This window comes from Ambystoma mexicanum, chromosome 11 (genome assembly GCF_040938575.1).
Source record: "Ambystoma mexicanum isolate Mex_15411 chromosome 11, UKY_AmexF1_1, whole genome shotgun sequence".
Lineage (NCBI taxonomy): Eukaryota > Metazoa > Chordata > Amphibia > Caudata > Ambystomatidae > Ambystoma > Ambystoma mexicanum.
The window spans coordinates 21,616,076-21,642,566 of NC_090934.1; positions in this window are offsets into that span (position 1 = coordinate 21,616,076).

Here is a 26,491-nt window from a genome sequence, read left to right on the forward strand (position 1 = left end):
CAGCGGAGCGCTGCACAGGGAGGGCGTAGCCGGTGTTCGGGACCTAGCTCGAGAGCAGCGGAGCGCTGCACATGGAGTGCGTAGCCAGTGTTTGGGACCTAGCTGAAGAGCAGTGGAGTGCTACACAGGGAGTGCGTAGCCAGTGTTTGGGACCTAGCTTGAGAGCAGCGGAGCGCTGCACAGGGAGTGCGTAGCCGGTGTTTGGGACCTAGCTTGGGAGCAGCGGAGTGCTGTACAGGGAGTGCCTAGCCAGTGTTCGGGACCTAGCTCGAGAGCAGCAGAGCGCTGCACAGGGAGGGAGTAGCCGGTGTTCGGGACCTAGCTCGAGAGCAGCGGAGCGCTGCACATGGAGTGCGTAGCCAGTGTTTGGGAGCTAGCTTGAGAGCAGTGGAGTGCTGCACAGGGAGTGCGTAGCCAGTGTTTGGGACCTAGCTCGAGAACAGCGGGACACTGCACAGGGAGTGCCTAGCCAGTGTTCGGGATCTAGCTTGAGAGCAGAGGAGCGCTCCAAAGGGAGTGCCTAGCCAGTGTTTGGGATCTAGCTCGAGAGCAGCAGAGCGCTGGACAGGGAGTGTGTTGCCAGTGTTTGGGACCTAGCTCGAGAGCAGCGGAGCGCTGCACAGGGAGTGCGTAGCCAGTGTTTGTGATCTAGCTCGAGAGCAGCGGAGCGCTGCACTGGGAGTGTGTAGCCAGTGTTTGGGACCTAGCTCGAAAGCAGCAGAGCGCTGCACAGGGAGGGCTTAGCCGGTGTTCGGGACCTAGCTCGAGAGCAGCGGAGCGCTGCACATGGAGTGCGTAGCCAGTGTTTGGGACCTAGCTCAAGAGCAGTGGAGTGCTACACAGGGAGTGCATAGCCAGTGTTTGGGACCTAGCTCGAGAGCAGCGGAGCACTGCACAGGGAGTGCCTAGCCAGTGTTCGGGATCTAGCTTGAGAGCAGAGGAGCGCTTCAAAGGGAGTGCCTAGCCATTGTTTGGGATCTAGCTCGAGAGAAGCAGAGCGCTGGACAGGGAGTGTGTTGCCAGTGTTTGGGACCTAGCTCGAGAGCAGCGGAGCGCTGCACAGGGAGTGCGTAGCCAGTGTTTGTGATCTAGCTCGAGAGCAGCGGAGCGCTGCACTGGGAGTGTGTAGCCAGTGTTTGGGACCTAGATCAAGAGCAGCGGAGCGCTGTACAGTGAATACATAGCCAGTGTTTCGAGAACTAGCTCGAGAGAAGCAGAGCACTGCACAGGGAGTGCCTAGCCAGTGTTTGGGATCTAGCTCGAGAGCAGCGGAGCGCTCCAAAGGGAGTGCCTAGCCAGTGTTTTGTATCTAGCTCGAGAGCAGCAGAGCGCTGGACAGGGAGTGTGTTGCCAGTGTTTGGGACAAGGCTCGAGAGCAGCGGAGCACTGCACAGGGAGTGCGTAGCCAGTGTTTGTGATCTAGCTCGAGAACAGCAGAGTGCTGCACTGGGAGTGCATAGCCAGTGTTTGGGACCTAGCTCCAGAGCAGCGGAGTGCTGCACAGGAAGTGCGTAGCCAGTGTTCGGGTCCTAACTCGAGAGCAGCGGAGCGCTGCACACGGAGTGCCTAGCCAGTGTTCGGGATCTAGCTCGAGAGCAGCGTTCCACTGCACAGGGAGTGCCTAGCCAGTGTTTGGGACCTAGCTCGAGAGCAGCGGAGCGCTGCACATGGAGTGTGTAACCAGTGTTTGGGACCTAGCTTGAGAGCAGCGGAGCACTGCACAGGGAGTGCCTACCAGTGTTTGGGATCTAGCTCGAGAGCAGCAGAGCGCTGCACAGTGAGGGAGTGTGTTGCCAGTGTTTGGGACCTAGCTTGAGAGCAGCAGAGCGTTGCACAGGGAGTGCGTAGCCCGTGTTTGGGACCTAGCTCAAGAGCAGCGGAGCACTGGACAGGGTGTGCATAGCCCGTGTTTGTGATGTAGCTCGAGAGCAGCGGAGCGCTGCACAGGGAGTGCGTAGCCAGTGTTTGGGAGCTAGCTCAAGAGCAGAGAAGCACTGCACAGGCAGTGCGTAGCCAGTCTTTGGGACCTAGCAGGGAGTGCGTAAGAGCGATGCACAGGGAGTGTGTAGCCAGTGTTTGGGATCTAGCTCGAGAGCAGCAGAGTGTTTGGGATCTAGCTCGAGAGTAGCAGAGCGCTGCACAGGGAGTTCGTAGCCAGTGTTTGGGGTCTCTCTAGCTCGAGAGCAGCGGAGCGCTGCACAGGGAGTGCGTAGCCAGTGTTTGGGACCTAGCTCGGGAGCAGCGGAGCTCTGCACAGGGAATGCCTAGCCAGTGTTTGGGACCTAGCTCGAGAGCAGCAGAGCGCTGCACGGGGAGGGCATAGCCGGTGTTCGGGACCTAGCTCGAGAGCAGCGGAGCGCTGCACATGGAGTGCGTAGCCAGTGTTTGGGACTTAGCTCGAGAGCAGTGGAGTGCTGCACAGGGAGTGCATAGCCAGTGTTTGGGACCTAGCTCGAGAGCAGCGGAGCGCTGCACAGGGAGTGCGTAGCCAGTGTTTGTGATCTAGCTCGAGAGCAGCGGAGCGCTGCACTGGGAGTGTGTAGCCAGTGTTTGGGACCTAGCTCAAGAGCAGCAGAGCGCTGTACAGGGAATACATAGCCAGTGTTTCGAGAACTAGCTCGAGAGAAGCAGAGCACTGCACAGGGTGTGCCTAGCCAGTGTTTGGGATCTAGCTCGAGAGCAGCGGAGCGCTCCAAAGGGAGTGCCTAGCCAGTGTTTTGGATCTAGCTCGAGAGCAGCAGAGCGCTGGACAGGGAGTGTGTTGCCAGTGTTTGGGACAAGGCTCGAGAGCAGCAGAGCACTGCACAGGGAGTGCGTAGCCAGTGTTTGTGATCTAGCTCGAGAACAGCGGAGTGCTGCACAGGAAGTGCGTAGCCAGTGTTCGGGTCCTAACTCGAGAGCAGCGGAGCGCTGCACAGGGAGTGCCTAACCAGTGTTCGGGATCTAGCTCGAGAGCAGCGTTCCGCTGCACAGGGAGTGCCTAGCCAGTGTTTGGGACCTAGCTCGAGAGCAGCGGAGCACTGCACAGGGAGTGCCTAGCCAGTGTTTGGGATCTAGCTCGAGAGCAGCAGAGCGCTGCACAGCGAGGGAGTGTGTTGCCAGTGTTTGGGACCTAGCTCGAGAGCAGCAGAGCGCTGCACAGGGAGTGCGTAGCCCGTGTTTGGGACCTAGCTCGAGAGCAGCAGAGCACTGGACAGGGTGTGCATAGCCCGTGTTTGTGATGTAGCTCGAGAGCAGCGGAGCGCTGCACAGGGAGTGCGTAGCCAGTGTTTGGGAGCTAGCTCAAGAGCAGAGAAGCCCTGCACAGGCAGTGCGTAGCCAGTCTTTGGGACCTAGCAGGGAGTGCGTAAGAGCGATGCACAGGGAGTGTGTAGCCAGTGTTTGGGATTTAGCTTGAGAGCAGCAGAGTGTTTGGGATCTAGCTCGAGAGTAGCAGAGCGCTGCACAGGGAGTGCGTAGCCAGTGTTTGGGGTCTCTCTAGCTCGAGAGCAGCGGAGCGCTGCACAGGGAGTGCGTAGCCAATGTTTGGGACCTAGCTCGGGAGCAGCGGAGAGCTGCACAGGGAATGCCTAGCCAGTGTTCGGGACCTAGCTCGAGAGCAGCAGAGCGCTGCACGGGGAGGGCGTAGCAGGTGTTTGGGATCTAGCTCGAGAGCAGCGGAGCGCTGCACATGGAGTGCGTAGCCAGTGTTTGGGACTTAGCTCGAGAGCAGTGGAGTGCTGCACAGGGAGTGCATAGCCAGTGTTTGGGACCTAGCTCGAGAGCAGCGGAGCACTGCACAGGGAGTGCCTAGCCAGTGTTCGGGATCTAGCTTGAGAGCAGAGGAGCGCTCCAAAGGGAGTGCCTAGCCAGTGTTTGGGATCTAGCTCAAGAGCAGCAGAGCGCTGCACAGTGAGGGAGTGTGTTGCCAGTGTTTGGGACCTAGCTCGAGAGCAGCGGAGCGCTGCACAGGGAGTGCGTAGCCAGTGTTTGGGACCTAGCTCGGGAGCAGCGGAGCGCTGCACGGGAGTGTGTAGCCAGTGTTTGGGACCTAGCTCAAGAGCAACAGAGCTCTGCAGAGGGAGTGTGTAGCCAGTGTTCAGGACCTAGCTCAAGAGAAGCTGAGTGCTGAACAGCGAGTGCCTAGTCGGTGTTCGGGACCTAGCTCGAGAGCAGCGGAGCACTGCACAGGGAGGGCGTAGCCAGTGTTTCGGACCTAGCTCGAGAGCAGCGGAGCGCTGCACATGGAGTACGTAGCCAGTGTTTGGGACCTAGCTCGAGAGCAGCGGAGCACTGCACAGGGAGTGCCTAGCCAGTGTTTGGGATCTAGCTCAAGAGCAGCAGAGCGCTGCACAGTGAGGGAGTGTGTTGCCAGTGTTTGGGACCTAGCTCGAGAGCAGCGGAGCGCTGCACAGGGAGTGCGTAGCCAGTGTTTGGGACCTAGCTCGGGAGCAGCGGAGCGCTGCACGGGAGTGCCTAGCCAGTGTTCGGGACCTAGCTCGAGAGCAGCAGAGCGCTGCACGGGGAGGGCGTAGCCGGTGTTCTGGACCTAGCTCGAGAGCAGCGGAGCGCTGCACATGGAGTGCGTAGCCAGTGTTTGGGACTTAGCTCGAGAGCAGTGGAGTGCTGCACAGGGAATGTTTAGCCAGTGTTTGGGACCCAGCTCGAGAGCAGTTGAGCACTGCACAGGGAGTGCGTAGCCAGTGTTCGGGACCTAGCTCGAGAGCAGTGGAGTGCTGCACAGGGAGTGCATAGCCAGTGTTTGGGATGTAGCTCGAGAGCAGCGGAGCGCTGGACAGGGAGTGCGTTGTCAGTGTTTCGGCTCTATCTAGTTCGAGAGCAGCAGAGCGCTGCAAAGGGAGTGCGTAGCCGTGTTTGGGGTCTATCTAGCTCAAGAGCAGCGGAGCGCAGCACAGGGAGTACGTAGCCAGTGTTTGGGACCTAGCTCGAGAGCAGCGGAGCGCTGCACAGGGAGTGCGTAGCCAGTGTTTGGGACCTAGCTCGGGAGCAGCGGAGTGCTGCACAGGGAGTGCCTAGCCAGTGTTCGGGACCTAGCTCGAGAGCAGCAGAGCGCTGCACAGGGAGGGAGTAGCCGGTGTTCGGGACCTAGCTCGAGAGCAGCGGAGCGCTGCACTTGGAGTGCGTAGCCAGTGTTTGGGAGCTAGCTTGAGAGCAGTGGAGTGCTGCACAGGGAGTGTGTTGCCAGTGTTTGGGACAAGGCTCGAGAGCAGCGGAGCACTGCACAGGGAGTGCGTAGCCAGTGTTTGTGATCTAGCTCGAGAACAGCAGAGTGCTGCACTGGGAGTGCATAGCCAGTGTTTGGGACCTAGCTCCAGAGCAGCGGAGTGCTGCACAGGAAGTGCGTAGCCAGTGTTCGGGTCCTAACTCGAGAGCAGCGGAGCGCTGCACACGGAGTGCCTAGCCAGTGTTCGGGATCTAGCTCGAGAGCAGCGTTCCACTGCACAGGGAGTGCCTAGCCAGTGTTTGGGACCTAGCTCGAGAGCAGCGGAGCGCTGCACATGGAGTGTGTAGCCAGTGTTTGGGACCTAGCTTGAGAGCAGCGGAGCACTGCACAGGGAGTGCCTAGCCAGTGTTTGGGATCTAGCTCGAGAGCAGCAGAGCGCTGCACAGCGAGGGAGTGTGTTGCCAGTGTTTGGGACCTAGCTTGAGAGCAGCAGAGCGTTGCACAGGGAGTGCGTAGCCCGTGTTTGGGACCTAGCTCAAGAGCAGCGGAGCACTGGACAGGGTGTGCATAGCCCGTGTTTGTGATGTAGCTCGAGAGCAGCGGAGCGCTGCACAGGGAGTGCGTAGCCAGTGTTTGGGAGCTAGCTCAAGAGCAGAGAAGCACTGCACAGGCAGTGCGTAGCCAGTCTTTGGGACCTAGCAGGGAGTGCGTAAGAGCGATGCACAGGGAGTGTGTAGCCAGTGTTTGGGATCTAGCTCGAGAGCAGCAGAGTGTTTGGGATCTAGCTCGAGAGTAGCAGAGCGCTGCACAGGGAGTTCGTAGCCAGTGTTTGGGGTCTCTCTAGCTCGAGAGCAGTGGAGCGCTGCACAGGGAGTGCGTAGCCAGTGTTTGGGACCTAGCTCGGGAGCAGCGGAGCTCTGCACAGGGAATGCCTAGCCAGTGTTTGGGACCTAGCTCGAGAGCAGCAGAGCGCTGCACGGGGAGGGCATAGCCGGTGTTCGGGACCTAGCTCGAGAGCAGCGGAGCGCTGCACATGGAGTGCGTAGCCAGTGTTTGGGACTTAGCTCGAGAGCAGTGGAGTGCTGCACAGGGAGTGCATAGCCAGTGTTTGGGACCTAGCTCGAGAGCAGCGGAGCGCTGCACAGGGAGTGCGTAGCCAGTGTTTGTGATCTAGCTCGAGAGCAGCAGAGCGCTGCACTGGGAGTGTGTAGCCAGTGTTTGGGACCTAGCTCAAGAGCAGCAGAGCGCTGTACAGGGAATACATAGCCAGTGTTTCAAAAACTAGCTCGAGAGAAGCAGAGCACTGCACAGGGAGTGCCTAGCCAGTGTTTGGGATCTAGCTCGAGAGCAGCGGAGCGCTCCAAAGGGAGTGCCTAGCCAGTGTTTTGGATCTAGCTCGAGAGCAGCAGAGCGCTGGACAGGGAGTGTGTTGCCAGTGTTTGGGACAAGGCTCGAGAGCAGCGGAGCACTGCACAGGGAGTGCGTAGCCAGTGTTTGTGATCTAGCTCGAGAACAGCGGAGTGCTGCACAGGAAGTGCGTAGCCAGTGTTCGGGTCCTAACTCGAGAGCAGCGGAGCGCTGCACAGGGAGTGCCTAACCAGTGTTCGGGATCTAGCTCGAGAGCAGCGTTCCGCTGCACAGGGAGTGCCTAGCCAGTGTTTGGGACCTAGCTCGAGAGCAGCGGAGCACTGCACAGGGAGTGCCTAGCCAGTGTTTGGGATCTAGCTCGAGAGCAGCAGAGCGCTGCACAGCGAGGGAGTGTGTTGCCAGTGTTTGGGACCTAGCTCGAGAGCAGCAGAGCGCTGCACAGGGAGTGCGTAGCCCGTGTTTGTGATCTAGCTCAAGAGCAGCGGAGCGCTGCACTGGGAGTGTGTAGCCAGTGTTTGGCACCTAGCTCAAGAGCAGCGGAGCGCTGCACAGGGAGGGCGTAGCCGGTGTTCGGGACCTAGCTCGAGAGCAGCGGAGCGCTGCACATGGAGTGCGTAGCCAGTGTTTGGGACCTAGCTGAAGAGCAGTGGAGTGCTACACAGGGAGTGCGTAGCCAGTGTTTGGGACCTAGCTTGAGAGCAGCGGAGCGCTGCACAGGGAGTGCGTAGCCGGTGTTTGGGACCTAGCTTGGGAGCAGCGGAGTGCTGTACAGGGAGTGCCTAGCCAGTGTTCGGGACCTAGCTCGAGAGCAGCAGAGCGCTGCACGGGGAGGGAGTAGCCGGTGTTCGGGACCTAGCTCGAGAGCAGCGGAGCGCTGCACATGGAGTGCGTAGCCAGTGTTTGGGAGCTAGCTTGAGAGCAGTGGAGTGCTGCACAGGGAGTGCGTAGCCAGTGTTTGGGACCTAGCTCGAGAACAGCGGGACACTGCACAGGGAGTGCCTAGCCAGTGTTCGGGATCTAGCTTGAGAGCAGAGGAGCGCTCCAAAGGGAGTGCCTAGCCAGTGTTTGGGATCTAGCTCGAGAGCAGCAGAGCGCTGGACAGGGAGTGTGTTGCCAGTGTTTGGGACCTAGCTCGAGAGCAGCGGAGCGCTGCACAGGGAGTGCGTAGCCAGTGTTTGTGATCTAGCTCGAGAGCAGCGGAGCGCTGCACTGGGAGTGTGTAGCCAGTGTTTGGGACCTAGCTCGAAAGCAGCAGAGCGCTGCACAGGGAGGGCTTAGCCGGTGTTCGGGACCTAGCTCGAGAGCAGCGGAGCGCTGCACATGGAGTGCGTAGCCAGTGTTTGGGACCTAGCTCAAGAGCAGTGGAGTGCTACACAGGGAGTGCATAGCCAGTGTTTGGGACCTAGCTCGAGAGCAGCGGAGCACTGCACAGGGAGTGCCTAGCCAGTGTTCGGGATCTAGCTTGAGAGCAGAGGAGCGCTTCAAAGGGAGTGCCTAGCCATTGTTTGGGATCTAGCTCGAGAGAAGCAGAGCGCTGGACAGGGAGTGTGTTGCCAGTGTTTGGGACCTAGCTCGAGAGCAGCGGAGCGCTGCACAGGGAGTGCGTAGCCAGTGTTTGTGATCTAGCTCGAGAGCAGCGGAGCGCTGCACTGGGAGTGTGTAGCCAGTGTTTGGGACCTAGCTCAAGAGCAGCGGAGCGCTGTACAGTGAATACATAGCCAGTGTTTCGAGAACTAGCTCGAGAGAAGCAGAGCACTGCACAGGGAGTGCCTAGCCAGTGTTTGGGATCTAGCTCGAGAGCAGCGGAGCGCTCCAAAGGGAGTGCCTAGCCAGTGTTTTGTATCTAGCTCGAGAGCAGCAGAGCGCTGGACAGGGAGTGTGTTGCCAGTGTTTGGGACAAGGCTCGAGAGCAGCGGAGCACTGCACAGGGAGTGCGTAGCCAGTGTTTGTGATCTAGCTCGAGAACAGCAGAGTGCTGCACTGGGAGTGCATAGCCAGTGTTTGGGACCTAGCTCCAGAGCAGCGGAGTGCTGCACAGGAAGTGCGTAGCCAGTGTTCGGGTCCTAACTCGAGAGCAGCGGAGCGCTGCACACGGAGTGCCTAGCCAGTGTTCGGGATCTAGCTCGAGAGCAGCGTTCCACTGCACAGGGAGTGCCTAGCCAGTGTTTGGGACCTAGCTCGAGAGCAGCGGAGCGCTGCACATGGAGTGTGTAACCAGTGTTTGGGACCTAGCTTGAGAGCAGCGGAGCACTGCACAGGGAGTGCCTACCAGTGTTTGGGATCTAGCTCGAGAGCAGCAGAGCGCTGCACAGTGAGGGAGTGTGTTGCCAGTGTTTGGGACCTAGCTTGAGAGCAGCAGAGCGTTGCACAGGGAGTGCGTAGCCCGTGTTTGGGACCTAGCTCAAGAGCAGCGGAGCACTGGACAGGGTGTGCATAGCCCGTGTTTGTGATGTAGCTCGAGAGCAGCGGAGCGCTGCACAGGGAGTGCGTAGCCAGTGTTTGGGAGCTAGCTCAAGAGCAGAGAAGCACTGCACAGGCAGTGCGTAGCCAGTCTTTGGGACCTAGCAGGGAGTGCGTAAGAGCGATGCACAGGGAGTGTGTAGCCAGTGTTTGGGATCTAGCTCGAGAGCAGCAGAGTGTTTGGGATCTAGCTCGAGAGTAGCAGAGCGCTGCACAGGGAGTTCGTAGCCAGTGTTTGGGGTCTCTCTAGCTCGAGAGCAGCGGAGCGCTGCACAGGGAGTGCGTAGCCAGTGTTTGGGACCTAGCTCGGGAGCAGCGGAGCTCTGCACAGGGAATGCCTAGCCAGTGTTTGGGACCTAGCTCGAGAGCAGCAGAGCGCTGCACGGGGAGGGCATAGCCGGTGTTCGGGACCTAGCTCGAGAGCAGCGGAGCGCTGCACATGGAGTGCGTAGCCAGTGTTTGGGACTTAGCTCGAGAGCAGTGGAGTGCTGCACAGGGAGTGCATAGCCAGTGTTTGGGACCTAGCTCGAGAGCAGCGGAGCGCTGCACAGGGAGTGCGTAGCCAGTGTTTGTGATCTAGCTCGAGAGCAGCGGAGCGCTGCACTGGGAGTGTGTAGCCAGTGTTTGGGACCTAGCTCAAGAGCAGCAGAGCGCTGTACAGGGAATACATAGCCAGTGTTTCGAGAACTAGCTCGAGAGAAGCAGAGCACTGCACAGGGTGTGCCTAGCCAGTGTTTGGGATCTAGCTCGAGAGCAGCGGAGCGCTCCAAAGGGAGTGCCTAGCCAGTGTTTTGGATCTAGCTCGAGAGCAGCAGAGCGCTGGACAGGGAGTGTGTTGCCAGTGTTTGGGACAAGGCTCGAGAGCAGCAGAGCACTGCACAGGGAGTGCGTAGCCAGTGTTTGTGATCTAGCTCGAGAACAGCGGAGTGCTGCACAGGAAGTGCGTAGCCAGTGTTCGGGTCCTAACTCGAGAGCAGCGGAGCGCTGCACAGGGAGTGCCTAACCAGTGTTCGGGATCTAGCTCGAGAGCAGCGTTCCGCTGCACAGGGAGTGCCTAGCCAGTGTTTGGGACCTAGCTCGAGAGCAGCGGAGCACTGCACAGGGAGTGCCTAGCCAGTGTTTGGGATCTAGCTCGAGAGCAGCAGAGCGCTGCACAGCGAGGGAGTGTGTTGCCAGTGTTTGGGACCTAGCTCGAGAGCAGCAGAGCGCTGCACAGGGAGTGCGTAGCCCGTGTTTGGGACCTAGCTCGAGAGCAGCAGAGCACTGGACAGGGTGTGCATAGCCCGTGTTTGTGATGTAGCTCGAGAGCAGCGGAGCGCTGCACAGGGAGTGCGTAGCCAGTGTTTGGGAGCTAGCTCAAGAGCAGAGAAGCCCTGCACAGGCAGTGCGTAGCCAGTCTTTGGGACCTAGCAGGGAGTGCGTAAGAGCGATGCACAGGGAGTGTGTAGCCAGTGTTTGGGATTTAGCTTGAGAGCAGCAGAGTGTTTGGGATCTAGCTCGAGAGTAGCAGAGCGCTGCACAGGGAGTGCGTAGCCAGTGTTTGGGGTCTCTCTAGCTCGAGAGCAGCGGAGCGCTGCACAGGGAGTGCGTAGCCAATGTTTGGGACCTAGCTCGGGAGCAGCGGAGAGCTGCACAGGGAATGCCTAGCCAGTGTTCGGGACCTAGCTCGAGAGCAGCAGAGCGCTGCACGGGGAGGGCGTAGCAGGTGTTTGGGATCTAGCTCGAGAGCAGCGGAGCGCTGCACATGGAGTGCGTAGCCAGTGTTTGGGACTTAGCTCGAGAGCAGTGGAGTGCTGCACAGGGAGTGCATAGCCAGTGTTTGGGACCTAGCTCGAGAGCAGCGGAGCACTGCACAGGGAGTGCCTAGCCAGTGTTCGGGATCTAGCTTGAGAGCAGAGGAGCGCTCCAAAGGGAGTGCCTAGCCAGTGTTTGGGATCTAGCTCAAGAGCAGCAGAGCGCTGCACAGTGAGGGAGTGTGTTGCCAGTGTTTGGGACCTAGCTCGAGAGCAGCGGAGCGCTGCACAGGGAGTGCGTAGCCAGTGTTTGGGACCTAGCTCGGGAGCAGCGGAGCGCTGCACGGGAGTGTGTAGCCAGTGTTTGGGACCTAGCTCAAGAGCAACAGAGCTCTGCAGAGGGAGTGTGTAGCCAGTGTTCAGGACCTAGCTCAAGAGAAGCTGAGTGCTGAACAGCGAGTGCCTAGTCGGTGTTCGGGACCTAGCTCGAGAGCAGCGGAGCACTGCACAGGGAGGGCGTAGCCAGTGTTTCGGACCTAGCTCGAGAGCAGCGGAGCGCTGCACATGGAGTACGTAGCCAGTGTTTGGGACCTAGCTCGAGAGCAGCGGAGCACTGCACAGGGAGTGCCTAGCCAGTGTTTGGGATCTAGCTCAAGAGCAGCAGAGCGCTGCACAGTGAGGGAGTGTGTTGCCAGTGTTTGGGACCTAGCTCGAGAGCAGCGGAGCGCTGCACAGGGAGTGCGTAGCCAGTGTTTGGGACCTAGCTCGGGAGCAGCGGAGCGCTGCACGGGAGTGCCTAGCCAGTGTTCGGGACCTAGCTCGAGAGCAGCAGAGCGCTGCACGGGGAGGGCGTAGCCGGTGTTCTGGACCTAGCTCGAGAGCAGCGGAGCGCTGCACATGGAGTGCGTAGCCAGTGTTTGGGACTTAGCTCGAGAGCAGTGGAGTGCTGCACAGGGAATGTTTAGCCAGTGTTTGGGACCCAGCTCGAGAGCAGTTGAGCACTGCACAGGGAGTGCGTAGCCAGTGTTCGGGACCTAGCTCGAGAGCAGTGGAGTGCTGCACAGGGAGTGCATAGCCAGTGTTTGGGATGTAGCTCGAGAGCAGCGGAGCGCTGGACAGGGAGTGCGTTGTCAGTGTTTCGGCTCTATCTAGTTCGAGAGCAGCAGAGCGCTGCAAAGGGAGTGCGTAGCCGTGTTTGGGGTCTATCTAGCTCAAGAGCAGCGGAGCGCAGCACAGGGAGTACGTAGCCAGTGTTTGGGACCTAGCTCGAGAGCAGCGGAGCGCTGCACAGGGAGTGCGTAGCCAGTGTTTGGGACCTAGCTCGGGAGCAGCGGAGTGCTGCACAGGGAGTGCCTAGCCAGTGTTCGGGACCTAGCTCGAGAGCAGCAGAGCGCTGCACAGGGAGGGAGTAGCCGGTGTTCGGGACCTAGCTCGAGAGCAGCGGAGCGCTGCACTTGGAGTGCGTAGCCAGTGTTTGGGAGCTAGCTTGAGAGCAGTGGAGTGCTGCACAGGGAGTGTGTTGCCAGTGTTTGGGACAAGGCTCGAGAGCAGCGGAGCACTGCACAGGGAGTGCGTAGCCAGTGTTTGTGATCTAGCTCGAGAACAGCAGAGTGCTGCACTGGGAGTGCATAGCCAGTGTTTGGGACCTAGCTCCAGAGCAGCGGAGTGCTGCACAGGAAGTGCGTAGCCAGTGTTCGGGTCCTAACTCGAGAGCAGCGGAGCGCTGCACACGGAGTGCCTAGCCAGTGTTCGGGATCTAGCTCGAGAGCAGCGTTCCACTGCACAGGGAGTGCCTAGCCAGTGTTTGGGACCTAGCTCGAGAGCAGCGGAGCGCTGCACATGGAGTGTGTAGCCAGTGTTTGGGACCTAGCTTGAGAGCAGCGGAGCACTGCACAGGGAGTGCCTAGCCAGTGTTTGGGATCTAGCTCGAGAGCAGCAGAGCGCTGCACAGCGAGGGAGTGTGTTGCCAGTGTTTGGGACCTAGCTTGAGAGCAGCAGAGCGTTGCACAGGGAGTGCGTAGCCCGTGTTTGGGACCTAGCTCAAGAGCAGCGGAGCACTGGACAGGGTGTGCATAGCCCGTGTTTGTGATGTAGCTCGAGAGCAGCGGAGCGCTGCACAGGGAGTGCGTAGCCAGTGTTTGGGAGCTAGCTCAAGAGCAGAGAAGCACTGCACAGGCAGTGCGTAGCCAGTCTTTGGGACCTAGCAGGGAGTGCGTAAGAGCGATGCACAGGGAGTGTGTAGCCAGTGTTTGGGATCTAGCTCGAGAGCAGCAGAGTGTTTGGGATCTAGCTCGAGAGTAGCAGAGCGCTGCACAGGGAGTTCGTAGCCAGTGTTTGGGGTCTCTCTAGCTCGAGAGCAGTGGAGCGCTGCACAGGGAGTGCGTAGCCAGTGTTTGGGACCTAGCTCGGGAGCAGCGGAGCTCTGCACAGGGAATGCCTAGCCAGTGTTTGGGACCTAGCTCGAGAGCAGCAGAGCGCTGCACGGGGAGGGCATAGCCGGTGTTCGGGACCTAGCTCGAGAGCAGCGGAGCGCTGCACATGGAGTGCGTAGCCAGTGTTTGGGACTTAGCTCGAGAGCAGTGGAGTGCTGCACAGGGAGTGCATAGCCAGTGTTTGGGACCTAGCTCGAGAGCAGCGGAGCGCTGCACAGGGAGTGCGTAGCCAGTGTTTGTGATCTAGCTCGAGAGCAGCAGAGCGCTGCACTGGGAGTGTGTAGCCAGTGTTTGGGACCTAGCTCAAGAGCAGCAGAGCGCTGTACAGGGAATACATAGCCAGTGTTTCAAAAACTAGCTCGAGAGAAGCAGAGCACTGCACAGGGAGTGCCTAGCCAGTGTTTGGGATCTAGCTCGAGAGCAGCGGAGCGCTCCAAAGGGAGTGCCTAGCCAGTGTTTTGGATCTAGCTCGAGAGCAGCAGAGCGCTGGACAGGGAGTGTGTTGCCAGTGTTTGGGACAAGGCTCGAGAGCAGCGGAGCACTGCACAGGGAGTGCGTAGCCAGTGTTTGTGATATAGCTCGAGAACAGCGGAGTGCTGCACAGGAAGTGCGTAGCCAGTGTTCGGGTCCTAACTCGAGAGCAGCGGAGCGCTGCACGGGGAGTGCCTAACCAGTGTTCGGGATCTAGCTCGAGAGCAGCGTTCCGCTGCACAGGGAGTGCCTAGCCAGTGTTTGGGACCTAGCTCGAGAGCAGCGGAGCACTGCACAGGGAGTGCCTAGCCAGTGTTTGGGATCTAGCTCGAGAGCAGCAGAGCGCTGCACAGCGAGGGAGTGTGTTGCCAGTGTTTGGGACCTAGCTCGAGAGCAGCAGAGCGCTGCACAGGCAGTGCGTAGCCCGTGTTTGTGATCTAGCTCAAGAGCAGCGGAGCGCTGCACTGGGAGTGTGTAGCCAGTGTTTGGCACCTAGCTCAAGAGCAGCGGAGCGCTGCACAGGGAGGGCGTAGCCGGTGTTCGGGACCCAGCTCGAGAGCAGTTGAGCACTGCACAGGGAGTGCGTAGCCAGTGTTCGGGACCTAGCTCGAGAGCAGTGGAGTGCTGCACAGGTAGTGCATAGCCAGTGTTTGGGATGTAGCTCGAGAGCAGCGGAGCGCTGGACATGGAGTGCGTTGTCAGTGTTTCGGCTCTATCTAGTTCGAGAGCAGCAGAGCGCTGCAAAGGGAGTGCGTAGCCGTGTTTGGGGTCTATCTAGCTCAAGAGCAGCGAAGCGCAGCACAGGGAGTACGTAGCCAGTGTTTGGGACCTAGCTCGAGAGCAGCGGAGCGCTGCACAGGGAGTGCGTAGCCAGTGTTTGGGACCTAGCTCGGGAGCAGCGGAGTGCTGCACAGGGAGTGCCTAGCCAGTGTTCGGGACCTAGCTCGAGAGCAGCAGAGTGCTGCACAGGGAGGGAGTAGCCGGTGTTCGGGACCTAGCTCGAGAGCAGCGGAGCGCTGCACTTGGAGTGCGTAGCCAGTGTTTGGGAGCTAGCTTGAGAGCAGTGGAGTGCTGCACAGGGAGTGTGTTGCCAGTGTTTGGGACAAGGCTCGAGAGCAGCGGAGCACTGCACAGGGAGTGCGTAGCCAGTGTTTGTGATCTAGCTCGAGAACAGCAGAGTGCTGCACTGGGAGTGCATAGCCAGTGTTTGGGACCTAGCTCCAGAGCAGCGGAGTGCTGCACAGGAAGTGCGTAGCCAGTGTTCGGGTCCTAACTCGAGAGCAGCGGAGCGCTGCACACGGAGTGCCTAGCCAGTGTTCGGGATCTAGCTCGAGAGCAGCGTTCCACTGCACAGGGAGTGCCTAGCCAGTGTTTGGGACCTAGCTCGAGAGCAGCGGAGCGCTGCACATGGAGTGTGTAGCCAGTGTTTGGGACCTAGCTTGAGAGCAGCGGAGCACTGCACAGGGAGTGCCTAGCCAGTGTTTGGGATCTAACTCGAGAGCAGCAGAGCGCTGCACAGCGAGGGAGTGTGTTGCCAGTGTTTGGGACCTAGCTTGAGAGCAGCAGAGCGTTGCACAGGGAGTGCGTAGCCCGTGTTTGGGACCTAGCTCAAGAGCAGCGGAGCACTGGACAGGGTGTGCATAGCCCGTGTTTGTGATGTAGCTCGAGAGCAGCGGAGCGCTGCACAGGGAGTGCGTAGCCAGTGTTTGGGAGCTAGCTCAAGAGCAGAGAAGCACTGCACAGGCAGTGCGTAGCCAGTCTTTGGGACCTAGCAGGGAGTGCGTAAGAGCGATGCACAGGGAGTGTGTAGCCAGTGTTTGGGATCTAGCTCGAGAGTAGCAGAGCGCTGCACAGGGAGTTCGTAGCCAGTGTTTGGGGTCTCTCTAGCTCGAGAGCAGTGGAGCGCTGCACAGGGAGTGCGTAGCCAGTGTTTGGGACCTAGCTCGGGAGCAGCGGAGCTCTGCACAGGGAATGCCTAGCCAGTGTTTGGGACCTAGCTCGAGAGCAGCAGAGCGCTGCACGGGGAGGGCATAGCCGGTGTTCGGGACCTAGCTCGAGAGCAGCGGAGCGCTGCACATGGAGTGCGTAGCCAGTGTTTGGGACTTAGCTCGAGAGCAGTGGAGTGCTGCACAGGGAGTGCATAGCCAGTGTTTGGGACCTAGCTCGAGAGCAGCGGAGCGCTGCACAGGGAGTGCGTAGCCAGTGTTTGTGATCTAGCTCGAGAGCAGCAGAGCGCTGCACTGGGAGTGTGTAGCCAGTGTTTGGGACCTAGCTCAAGAGCAGCAGAGCGCTGTACAGGGAATACATAGCCAGTGTTTCGAAAACTAGCTCGAGAGAAGCAGAGCACTGCACAGGGAGTGCCTAGCCAGTGTTTGGGATCTAGCTCGAGAGCAGCGGAGCGCTCCAAAGGGAGTGCCTAGCCAGTGTTTTGGATCTAGCTCGAGAGCAGCAGAGCGCTGGACAGGGAGTGTGTTGCCAGTGTTTGAGACAAGGCTCGAGAGCAGCGGAGCACTGCACAGGGAGTGCGTAGCCAGTGTTTGTGATATAGCTCGAGAACAGCGGAGTGCTGCACAGGAAGTGCGTAGCCAGTGTTCGGGTCCTAACTCGAGAGCAGCGGAGCGCTGCACAGGGAGTGCCTAACCAGTGTTCGGGATCTAGCTCGAGAGCAGCGTTCCGCTGCACAGGGAGTGCCTAGCCAGTGTTTGGGACCTAGCTCGAGAGCAGCGGAGCGCTGCACATGGAGTGTGTAGCCAGTGTTTGGGACCTAGCTTGAGAGCAGCGGAGCACTGCACAGGGAGTGCCTAGCCAGTGTTTGGGATCTAGCTCGAGAGCAGCAGAGCGCTGCACGGGGAGGGCATAGCCGGTGTTCGGGACCTAGCTCGAGAGCAGCGGAGCGCTGCACATGGAGTGCGTAGCCAGTGTTTGGGACTTAGCTCGAGAGCAGTGGAGTGCTGCACAGGGAGTGCATAGCCAGTGTTTGGTACCTAGCTCGAGAGCAGCGGAGCGCTGCACAGGGAGTGCGTAGCCAGTGTTTGTGATCTAGCTCGAGAGCAGCGGAGCGCTGCACTGGGAGTGTGTAGCCAGTGTTTGGGACCTAGCTCAAGAGCAGCAGAGCGCTGTACAGGGAATACATAGCCAGTGTTTCGAAAACTAGCTCGAGAGAAGCAGAGCACTGCACAGGGAGTGCCTAGCCAGTGTTTGGGATCTAGCTCGAGAGCAGCGGAGCGCTCCAAAGGGAGTGCCTAGCCAGTGTTTTGGATCTAGCTCGAGAGCAGCAGAGCGCTGGACAGGGAGTGTGTTGCCAGTGTTTGGGACAAGGCTCGAGAGCAGCGGAGCACTGCACAGGGAGTGCGTAGCCAGTGTTTGTGATCTAGCTCGAGAACAGCGGAGTGCTGCACAGGAAGTGCGTAGCCAGTGTTCGGGTCCTAACTCGAGAGCAGCGGAGCGCTGCACAGGGAGTGCCTAACCAGTGTTCGGGATCTAGCTCGAGAGCAGCGTTCCACTGCACAGGGAGTGCCTAGCCAGTGTTTGGGACCTAGCTCGAGAGCAGCGGAGCACTGCACAGGGAGTGCCTAGCCAGTGTTTGGGATCTAGCTCGAGAGCAGCAGAGCGCTGCACAGCGAGGGAGTGTGTTGCCTGTGTTTGGGACCTAGCTCGAGAGCAGCAGAGCGCTGCACAGGGAGTGCGTAGCCCGTGTTTGTGATCTAGCTCAAGAGCAGCGGAGCGCTGCACTGGGAGTGTGTAGCCAGTGTTTGGCACCTAGCTCAAGAGCAGCGGAGCGCTGCACAGGGAGGGCGTAGCCGGTGTTCGGGACCTAGCTCGAGAGCAGCGGAGCGCTGCACATGGAGTGCGTAGCCAGTGTTTGGGACCTAGCTGAAGAGCAGTGGAGTGCTACACAGGGAGTGCGTAGCCAGTGTTTGGGACCTAGCTTGAGAGCAGCGGAGCGCTGCACAGGGAGTGCGTAGCCGGTGTTTGGGACCTAGCTCGGGAGCAGCGGAGTGCTGTACAGGGAGTGCCTAGCCAGTGTTCGGGACCTAGCTCGAGAGCAGCAGAGCGCTGCACAGGGAGGGAGTAGCCGGTGTTCGGGACCTAGCTCGAGAGCAGCGGAGCGCTGCACATGGAGTGCGTAGCCAGTGTTTGGGAGCTAGCTTGAGAGCAGTGGAGTGCTGCACAGGGAGTGCGTAGCCAGTGTTTGGGACCTAGCTCGAGAACAGCGGGACACTGCACAGGGAGTGCCTAGCCAGTGTTCGGGATCTAGCTTGAGAGCAGAGGAGCGCTCCAAAGGGAGTGCCTAGCCAGTGTTTGGGATCTAGCTCGAGAGCAGCAGAGCGCTGGACAGGGAGTGTGTTGCCAGTGTTTGGGACCTAGCTCGAGAGCAGCGGAGCGCTGCACAGGGAGTGCGTAGCCAGTGTTTGTGATCTAGCTCGAGAGCAGCGGAGCGCTGCACTGGGAGTGTGTAGCCAGTGTTTGGGACCTAGCTCGAAAGCAGCAGAGCGCTGCACAGGGAGGGCTTAGCCGGTGTTCGGGACCTAGCTCGAGAGCAGCAGAGCGCTGCACATGGAGTGCGTAGCCAGTGTTTGGGACCTAGCTCAAGAGCAGTGGAGTGCTACACAGGGAGTGCATAGCCAGTGTTTGGGACCTAGCTCGAGAGCAGCGGAGCACTGCACAGGGAGTGCCTAGCCAGTGTTCGGGATCTAGCTTGAGAGCAGAGGAGCGCTTCAAAGGGAGTGCCTAGCCATTGTTTGGGATCTAGCTCGAGAGCAGCAGAGCGCTGGACAGGGAGTGTGTTGCCAGTGTTTGGGACCTAGCTCGAGAGCAGCGGAGCGCTGCACAGGGAGTGCGTAGCCAGTGTTTGTGATCTAGCTCGAGAGCAGCGGAGCGCTGCACTGGGAGTGTGTAGCCAGTGTTTGGGACCTAGCTCAAGAGCAGCGGAGCGCTGTACAGGGAATACATAGCCAGTGTTTCGAGAACTAGCTCGAGAGAAGCAGAGCACTGCACAGGGAGTGCCTAGCCAGTGTTTGGGATCTAGCTCGAGAGCAGCGGAGCGCTCCAAAGGGAGTGCCTAGCCAGTGTTTTGTATCTAGCTCGAGAGCAGCAGAGCGCTGGACAGGGAGTGTGTTGCCAGTGTTTGGGACAAGGCTCGAGAGCAGCGGAGCACTGCACAGGGAGTGCGTAGCCAGTGTTTGTGATCTAGCTCGAGAACAGCAGAGTGCTGCACTGGGAGTGCATAGCCAGTGTTTGGGACCTAGCTCCAGAGCAGCGGAGTGCTGCACAGGAAGTGCGTAGCCAGTGTTCGGGTCCTAACTCGAGAGCAGCGGAGCGCTGCACACGGAGTGCCTAGCCAGTGTTCGGGATCTAGCTCGAGAGCAGCGTTCCACTGCACAGGGAGTGCCTAGCCAGTGTTTGGGACCTAGCTCGAGAGCAGCGGAGCGCTGCACATGGAGTGTGTAGCCAGTGTTTGGGACCTAGCTTGAGAGCAGCGGAGCACTGCACAGGGAGTGCCTAGCCAGTGTTTGGGATCTAGCTCGAGAGCAGCAGAGCGCTGCACAGCGAGGGAGTGTGTTGCCAGTGTTTGGGACCTAGCTTGAGAGCAGCAGAGCGTTGCACAGGGAGTGCGTAGCCCGTGTTTGGGACCTAGCTCAAGAGCAGCGGAGCACTGGACAGGGTGTGCATAGCCCGTGTTTGTGATGTAGCTCGAGAGCAGCGGAGCGCTGCACAGGGAGTGCGTAGCCAGTGTTTGGGAGCTAGCTCAAGAGCAGAGAAGCACTGCACAGGCAGTGCGTAGCCAGTCTTTGGGACCTAGCAGGGAGTGTGTAAGAGCGATGCACAGGGAGTGTGTAGCCAGTGTTTGGGATCTAGCTCGAGAGCAGCAGAGTGTTTGGGATCTAGCTCGAGAGTAGCAGAGCGCTGCACAGGGAGTTCGTAGCCAGTGTTTGGGGTCTCTCTAGCTCGAGAGCAGCGGAGCGCTGCACAGGGAGTGCGTAGCCAGTGTTTGGGACCTAGCTCGGGAGCAGCGGAGCTCTGCACAGGGAATGCCTAGCCAGTGTTTGGGACCTAGCTCGAGAGCAGCAGAGCGCTGCACGGGGAGGGCATAGCCGGTGTTCGGGACCTAGCTCGAGAGCAGCGGAGCGCTGCACATGGAGTGCGTAGCCAGTGTTTGGGACTTAGCTCGAGAGCAGTGGAGTGCTGCACAGGGAGTGCATAGCCAGTGTTTGGGACCTAGCTCGAGAGCAGCGGAGCGCTGCACAGGGAGTGCGTAGCCAGTGTTTGTGATCTAGCTCGAGAGCAGCGGAGCGCTGCACTGGGAGTGTGTAGCCAGTGTTTGGGACCTAGCTCAAGAGCAGCAGAGCGCTGTACAGGGAATACATAGCCAGTGTTTCGAGAACTAGCTCGAGAGAAGCAGAGCACTGCACAGGGAGTGCCTAGCCAGTGTTTGGGATCTAGCTCGAGAGCAGCGGAGCGCTCCAAAGGGAGTGCCTAGCCAGTGTTTTGGATCTAGCTCGAGAGCAGCAGAGCGCTGGACAGGGAGTGTGTTGCCAGTGTTTGGGACAAGGCTCGAGAGCAGCGGAGCACTGCACAGGGAGTGCGTAGCCAGTGTTTGTGATCTAGCTCGAGAACAGCGGAGTGCTGCACAGGAAGTGCGTAGCCAGTGTTCGGGTCCTAACTCGAGAGCAGCGGAGCGCTGCACAGGGAGTGCCTAACCAGTGTTCGGGATCTAGCTCGAGAGCAGCGTTCCGCTGCACAGGGAGTGCCTAGCCAGTGTTTGGGACCTAGCTCGAGAGCAGCGGAGCACTGCACAGGGAGTGCCTAGCCAGTGTTTGGGATCTAGCTCGAGAGCAGCAGAGCGCTGCACAGCGAGGGAGTGTGTTGCCAGTGTTTGGGACCTAGCTCGAGAGCAGCAGAGCGCTGCACAGGGAGTGCGTAGCCCGTGTTTGTGATCTAGCTCAAGAGCAGCGGAGCGCTGCACTGGGAGTGTGTAGCCAGTGTTTGGCACCTAGCTCAAGAGCAGCGGAGCGCTGCACAGGGAGGGCGTAGCCGGTGTTCGGGACCTAGCTCGAGAGCAGCGGAGCGCTGCACATGGAGTGCGTAGCCAGTGTTTGGGACCTAGCTGAAGAGCAGTGGAGTGCTACACAGGGAGTGCGTAGCCAGTGTTTGGGACCTAGCTTGAGAGCAGCGGAGCGCTGCACAGGGAGTGCGTAGCCGGTGTTTGGGACCTAGCTTGGGAGCAGCGGAGTGCTGTACAGGGAGTGCCTAGCCAGTGTTCGGGACCTAGCTCGAGAGCAGCAGAGCGCTGCACAGGGAGGGAGTAGCCGGTGTTCGGCACCTAGCTCGAGAGCAGCGGAGCGCTGCACATGGAGTGCGTAGCCAGTGTTTGGGAGCTAGCTTGAGAGCAGTGGAGTGCTGCACAGGGAGTGCGTAGCCAGTGTTTGGGACCTAGCTCGAGAACAGCGGGACACTGCACAGGGAGTGCCTAGCCAGTGTTCGGGATCTAGCTTGAGAGCAGAGGAGCGCTCCAAAGGGAGTGCCTAGCCAGTGTTTGGGATCTAGCTCGAGAGCAGCAGAGCGCTGGACAGGGAGTGTGTTGCCAGTGTTTGGGACCTAGCTCGAGAGCAGCGGAGCGCTGCACAGGGAGTGCGTAGCCAGTGTTTGTGATCTAGCTCGAGTGCAGCGGAGCGCTGCACTGGGAGTGTGTAGCCAGTGTTTGGGACCTAGCTCGAAAGCAGCAGAGCGCTGCACAGGGAGGGCTTAGCCGGTGTTCGGGACCTAGCTCGAGAGCAGCGGAGCGCTGCACATGGAGTGCGTAGCCAGTGTTTGGGACCTAGCTCAAGAGCAGTGGAGTGCTACACAGGGAGTGCATAGCCAGTGTTTGGGACCTAGCTCGAGAGCAGCGGAGCACTGCACAGGGAGTGCCTAGCCAGTGTTCGGGATCTAGCTTGAGAGCAGAGGAGCGCTTCAAAGGGAGTGCCTAGCCATTGTTTGGGATCTAGCTCGAGAGAAGCAGAGCGCTGGACAGGGAGTGTGTTGCCAGTGTTTGGGACCTAGCTCGAGAGCAGCGGAGCGCTGCACAGGGAGTGCGTAGCCAGTGTTTGTGATCTAGCTCGAGAGCAGCGGAGCGCTGCACTGGGAGTGTGTAGCCAGTGTTTGGGACCTAGCTCAAGAGCAGCGGAGCGCTGTACAGGGAGTGCATAGCCAGTGTTTGGGACCTAGCTCGAGAGCAGCGGAGCACTGCACAGGGAGTGCCTAGCCAGTGTTCGGGATCTAGCTTGAGAGCAGAGGAGCGCTTCAAAGGGAGTGCCTAGCCATTGTTTGGGATCTAGCTCGAGAGAAGCAGAGCGCTGGACAGGGAGTGTGTTGCCAGTGTTTGGGACCTAGCTCGAGAGCAGCGGAGCGCTGCACAGGGAGTGCGTAGCCAGTGTTTGTGATCTAGCTCGAGAGCAGCGGAGCGCTGCACTGGGAGTGCCTAGCCAGTGTTCGGGATCTAGCTTGAGAGCAGAGGAGCGCTTCAAAGGGAGTGCCTAGCCATTGTTTGGGATCTAGCTCGAGAGAAGCAGAGCGCTGGACAGGGAGTGTGTTGCCAGTGTTTGGGACCTAGCTCGAGAGCAGCGGAGCGCTGCACAGGGAGTGCGTAGCCAGTGTTTGTGATCTAGCTCGAGAGCAGCGGAGCGCTGCACTGGGAGTGTGTAGCCAGTGTTTGTGATCTAGCTCGAGAACAGCGGAGTGCTGCACAGGAAGTGCGTAGCCAGTGTTCGGGTCCTAACTCGAGAGCAGCGGAGCGCTGCACAGGGAGTGCCTAACCAGTGTTCGGGATCTAGCTCGAGAGCAGCGTTCCGCTGCACAGGGAGTGCCTAGCCAGTGTTTGGGACCTAGCTCGAGAGCAGCGGAGCACTGCACAGGGAGTGCCTAGCCAGTGTTTGGGATCTAGCTCGAGAGCAGCAGAGCGCTGCACAGCGAGGGAGTGTGTTGCCAGTGTTTGGGACCTAGCTCGAGAGCAGCAGAGCGCTGCACAGGGAGTGCGTAGCCCGTGTTTGTGATCTAGCTCAAGAGCAGCGGAGCGCTGCACTGGGAGTGTGTAGCCAGTGTTTGGCACCTAGCTCAAGAGCAGCGGAGCGCTGCACAGGGAGGGCGTAGCCGGTGTTCGGGACCTAGCTCGAGAGCAGCGGAGCGCTGCAAATGGAGTGCGTAGCCAGTGTTTGGGACCTAGCTGAAGAGCAGTGGAGTGCTACACAGGGAGTGCGTAGCCAGTGTTTGGGACCTAGCTTGAGAGCAGCGGAGCGCTGCACAGGGAGTGCGTAGCCGGTGTTTGGGACCTAGCTTGGGAGCAGCGGAGTGCTGTACAGGGAGTGCCTAGCCAGTGTTCGGGACCTAGCTCGAGAGCAGCAGAGCGCTGCACAGGGAGGGAGTAGCCGGTGTTCGGCACCTAGCTCGAGAGCAGCGGAGCGCTGCACATGGAGTGCGTAGCCAGTGTTTGGGAGCTAGCTTGAGAGCAGTGGAGTGCTGCACAGGGAGTGCGTAGCCAGTGTTTGGGACCTAGCTCGAGAACAGCGGGACACTGCACAGGGAGTGCCTAGCCAGTGTTCGGGATCTAGCTTGAGAGCAGAGGAGCGCTCCAAAGGGAGTGCCTAGCCAGTGTTTGGGATCTAGCTCGAGAGCAGCAGAGCGCTGGACAGGGAGTGTGTTGCCAGTGTTTGGGACCTAGCTCGAGAGCAGCGGAGCGCTGCACAGGGAGTGCGTAGCCAGTGTTTGTGATCTAGCTCGAGTGCAGCGGAGCGCTGCACTGGGAGTGTGTAGCCAGTGTTTGGGACCTAGCTCGAAAGCAGCAGAGCGCTGCACAGGGAGGGCTTAGCCGGTGTTCGGGACCTAGCTCGAGAGCAGCGGAGCGCTGCACATGGAGTGCGTAGCCAGTGTTTGGGACCTAGCTCAAGAGCAGTGGAGTGCTACACAGGGAGTGCATAGCCAGTGTTTGGGACCTAGCTCGAGAGCAGCGGAGCACTGCACAGGGAGTGCCTAGCCAGTGTTCGGGATCTAGCTTGAGAGCAGAGGAGCGCTTCAAAGGGAGTGCCTAGCCATTGTTTGGGATCTAGCTCGAGAGAAGCAGAGCGCTGGACAGGGAGTGTGTTGCCAGTGTTTGGGACCTAGCTCGAGAGCAGCGGAGCGCTGCACAGGGAGTGCGTAGCCAGTGTTTGTGATCTAGCTCGAGAGCAGCGGAGCGCTGCACTGGGAGTGTGTAGCCAGTGTTTGGGACCTAGCTCAAGAGCAGCGGAGCGCTGTACAGGGAATACATAGCCAGTGTTTCGAGAACTAGCTCGAGAGAAGCAGAGCACTGCACAGGGAGTGCCTAGCCAGTGTTTGGGATCTAGCTCGAGAGCAGCGGAGCGCTCCAAAGGGAGTGCCTAGCCAGTGTTTTGTATCTAGCTCGAGAGCAGCAGAGCGCTGGACAGGGAGTGTGTTGCCAGTGTTTGGGACAAGGCTCGAGAGCAGCGGAGCACTGCACAGGGAGTGCGTAGCCAGTGTTTGTGATCTAGCTCGAGAACAGCAGAGTGCTGCACTGGGAGTGCATAGCCAGTGTTTGGGACCTAGCTCCAGAGCAGCGGAGTGCTGCACAGGAAGTGCGTAGCCAGTGTTCGGGTCCTAACTCGAGAGCAGCGGAGCGCTGCACACGGAGTGCCTAGCCAGTGTTCGGGATCTAGCTCGAGAGCAGCGTTCCACTGCACAGGGAGTGCCTAGCCAGTGTTTGGGACCTAGCTCGAGAGCAGCGGAGCGCTGCGCATGGAGTGTGTAGCCAGTGTTTGGGACCTAGCTTGAGAGCAGCGGAGCACTGCACAGGGAGTGCCTAGCCAGTGTTTGGGATCTAGCTCGAGAGCAGCAGAGCGCTGCACAGTGAGGGAGTGTGTTGCCAGTGTTTGGGACCTAGCTTGAGAGCAGCAGAGCGTTGCACAGGGAGTGCGTAGCCCGTGTTTGGGACCTAGCTCAAGAGCAGCGGAGCGCTCCAAAGGGAGTGCCTAGCCAGTGTTTTGGATCTAGCTCGAGAGCAGCAGAGCGCTGGACAGGGAGTGTGTTGCCAGTGTTTGGGACAAGGCTCGAGAGCAGCAGAGCACTGCACAGGGAGTGCGTAGCCAGTGTTTGGGATCTAGCTCGAGAGCAGAGGAGCGCTCCAAAGGGAGTGCCTAGCCAGTGTTTTGGATCTAGCTCGAGAGCAGCAGAGCGCTGGACAGGGAGTGTGTTGCCAGTGTTTGGGACAAGGCTCGAGAGCAGCAGAGCACTGCACAGGGAGTGCGTAGCCAGTGTTTGTGATCTAGCTCGAGAACAGCGGAGTGCTGCACAGGAAGTGCGTAGCCAGTGTTCGGGTCCTAACTCGAGAGCAGCGGAGCGCTGCACAGGGAGTGCCTAACCAGTGTTCGGGATCTAGCTCGAGAGCAGCGTTCCGCTGCACAGGGAGTGCCTAGCCAGTGTTTGGGACCTAGCTCGAGAGCAGCGGAGCACTGCACAGGGAGTGCCTAGCCAGTGTTTGGGATCTAGCTCGAGAGCAGCAGAGCGCTGCACAGCGAGGGAGTGTGTTGCCAGTGTTTGGGACCTAGCTCCAGAGCAGCAGAGCGCTGCACAGGGAGTGCGTAGCCCGTGTTTGGGACCTAGCTCGAGAGCAGCGGAGCACTGGACAGGGTGTGCATAGCCCGTGTTTGTGATGTAGCTCGAGAGCAGCGGAGCGCTGCACAGGGAGTGCGTAGCCAGTGTTTGGGAGCTAGCTCAAGAGCAGAGAAGCCCTGCACAGGCAGTGCGTAGCCAGTCTTTGGGACCTAGCAGGGAGTGCGTAAGAGCGATGCACAGGGAGTGTGTAGCCAGTGTTTGGGATTTAGCTTGAGAGCAGCAGAGTGTTTGGGATCTAGCTCGAGAGTAGCAGAGCGCTGCACAGGGAGGGCGTAGCCAGTGTTTGGGGTCTCTCTAGCTCGAGAGCAGCGGAGCGCTGCACAGGGAGTGCGTAGCCAATGTTTGGGACCTAGCTCGGGAGCAGCGGAGAGCTGCACAGGGAATGCCTAGCCAGTGTTCGGGACCTAGCTCGAGAGCAGCAGAGCGCTGCATGGGGAGGGCGTAGCAGGTGTTTGGGATCTAGCTCGAGAGCAGCGGAGCGCTGCACATGGAGTGCGTAGCCAGTGTTTGGGACTTAGCTCGAGAGCAGTGGAGTGCTGCACAGGGAGTGCATAGCCAGTGTTTGGGACCTAGCTCGAGAGCAGCGGAGCACTGCACAGGGAGTGCCTAGCCAGTGTTCGGGATCTAGCTTGAGAGCAGAGGAGCGCTCCAAAGGGAGTGCCTAGCCAGTGTTTGGGATCTAGCTCAAGAGCAGCAGAGCGCTGCACAGTGAGGGAGTGTGTTGCCAGTGTTTGGGACCTAGCTCGAGAGCAGCGGAGCGCTGCACAGGGAGTGCGTAGCCAGTGTTTGGGACCTAGCTCGGGAGCAGCGGAGTGCTGCATGGGAGTGTGTAGCCAGTGTTTGGGACCTAGCTCAAGAGCAACAGAGCTCTGCAGAGGGAGTGTGTAGCCAGTGTTCAGGACCTAGCTCAAGAGAAGCTGAGTGCTGAACAGCGAGTGCCTAGCCGGTGTTCGGGACCTAGCTCGAGAGCAGCGGAGCACTGCACAGGGAGGGCGTAGCCAGTGTTTCGGACCTAGCTCGAGAGCAGCGGAGCGCTGCACATGGAGTACGTAGCCAGTGTTTGGGACCTAGCTCGAGAGCAGCGGAGCACTGCACAGGGAGTGCCTAGCCAGTGTTTGGGATCTAGCTCAAGAGCAGCAGAGCGCTGCACAGTGAGGGAGTGTGTTGCCAGTGTTTGGGACCTAGCTCGAGAGCAGCGGAGCGCTGCACAGGGAGTGCGT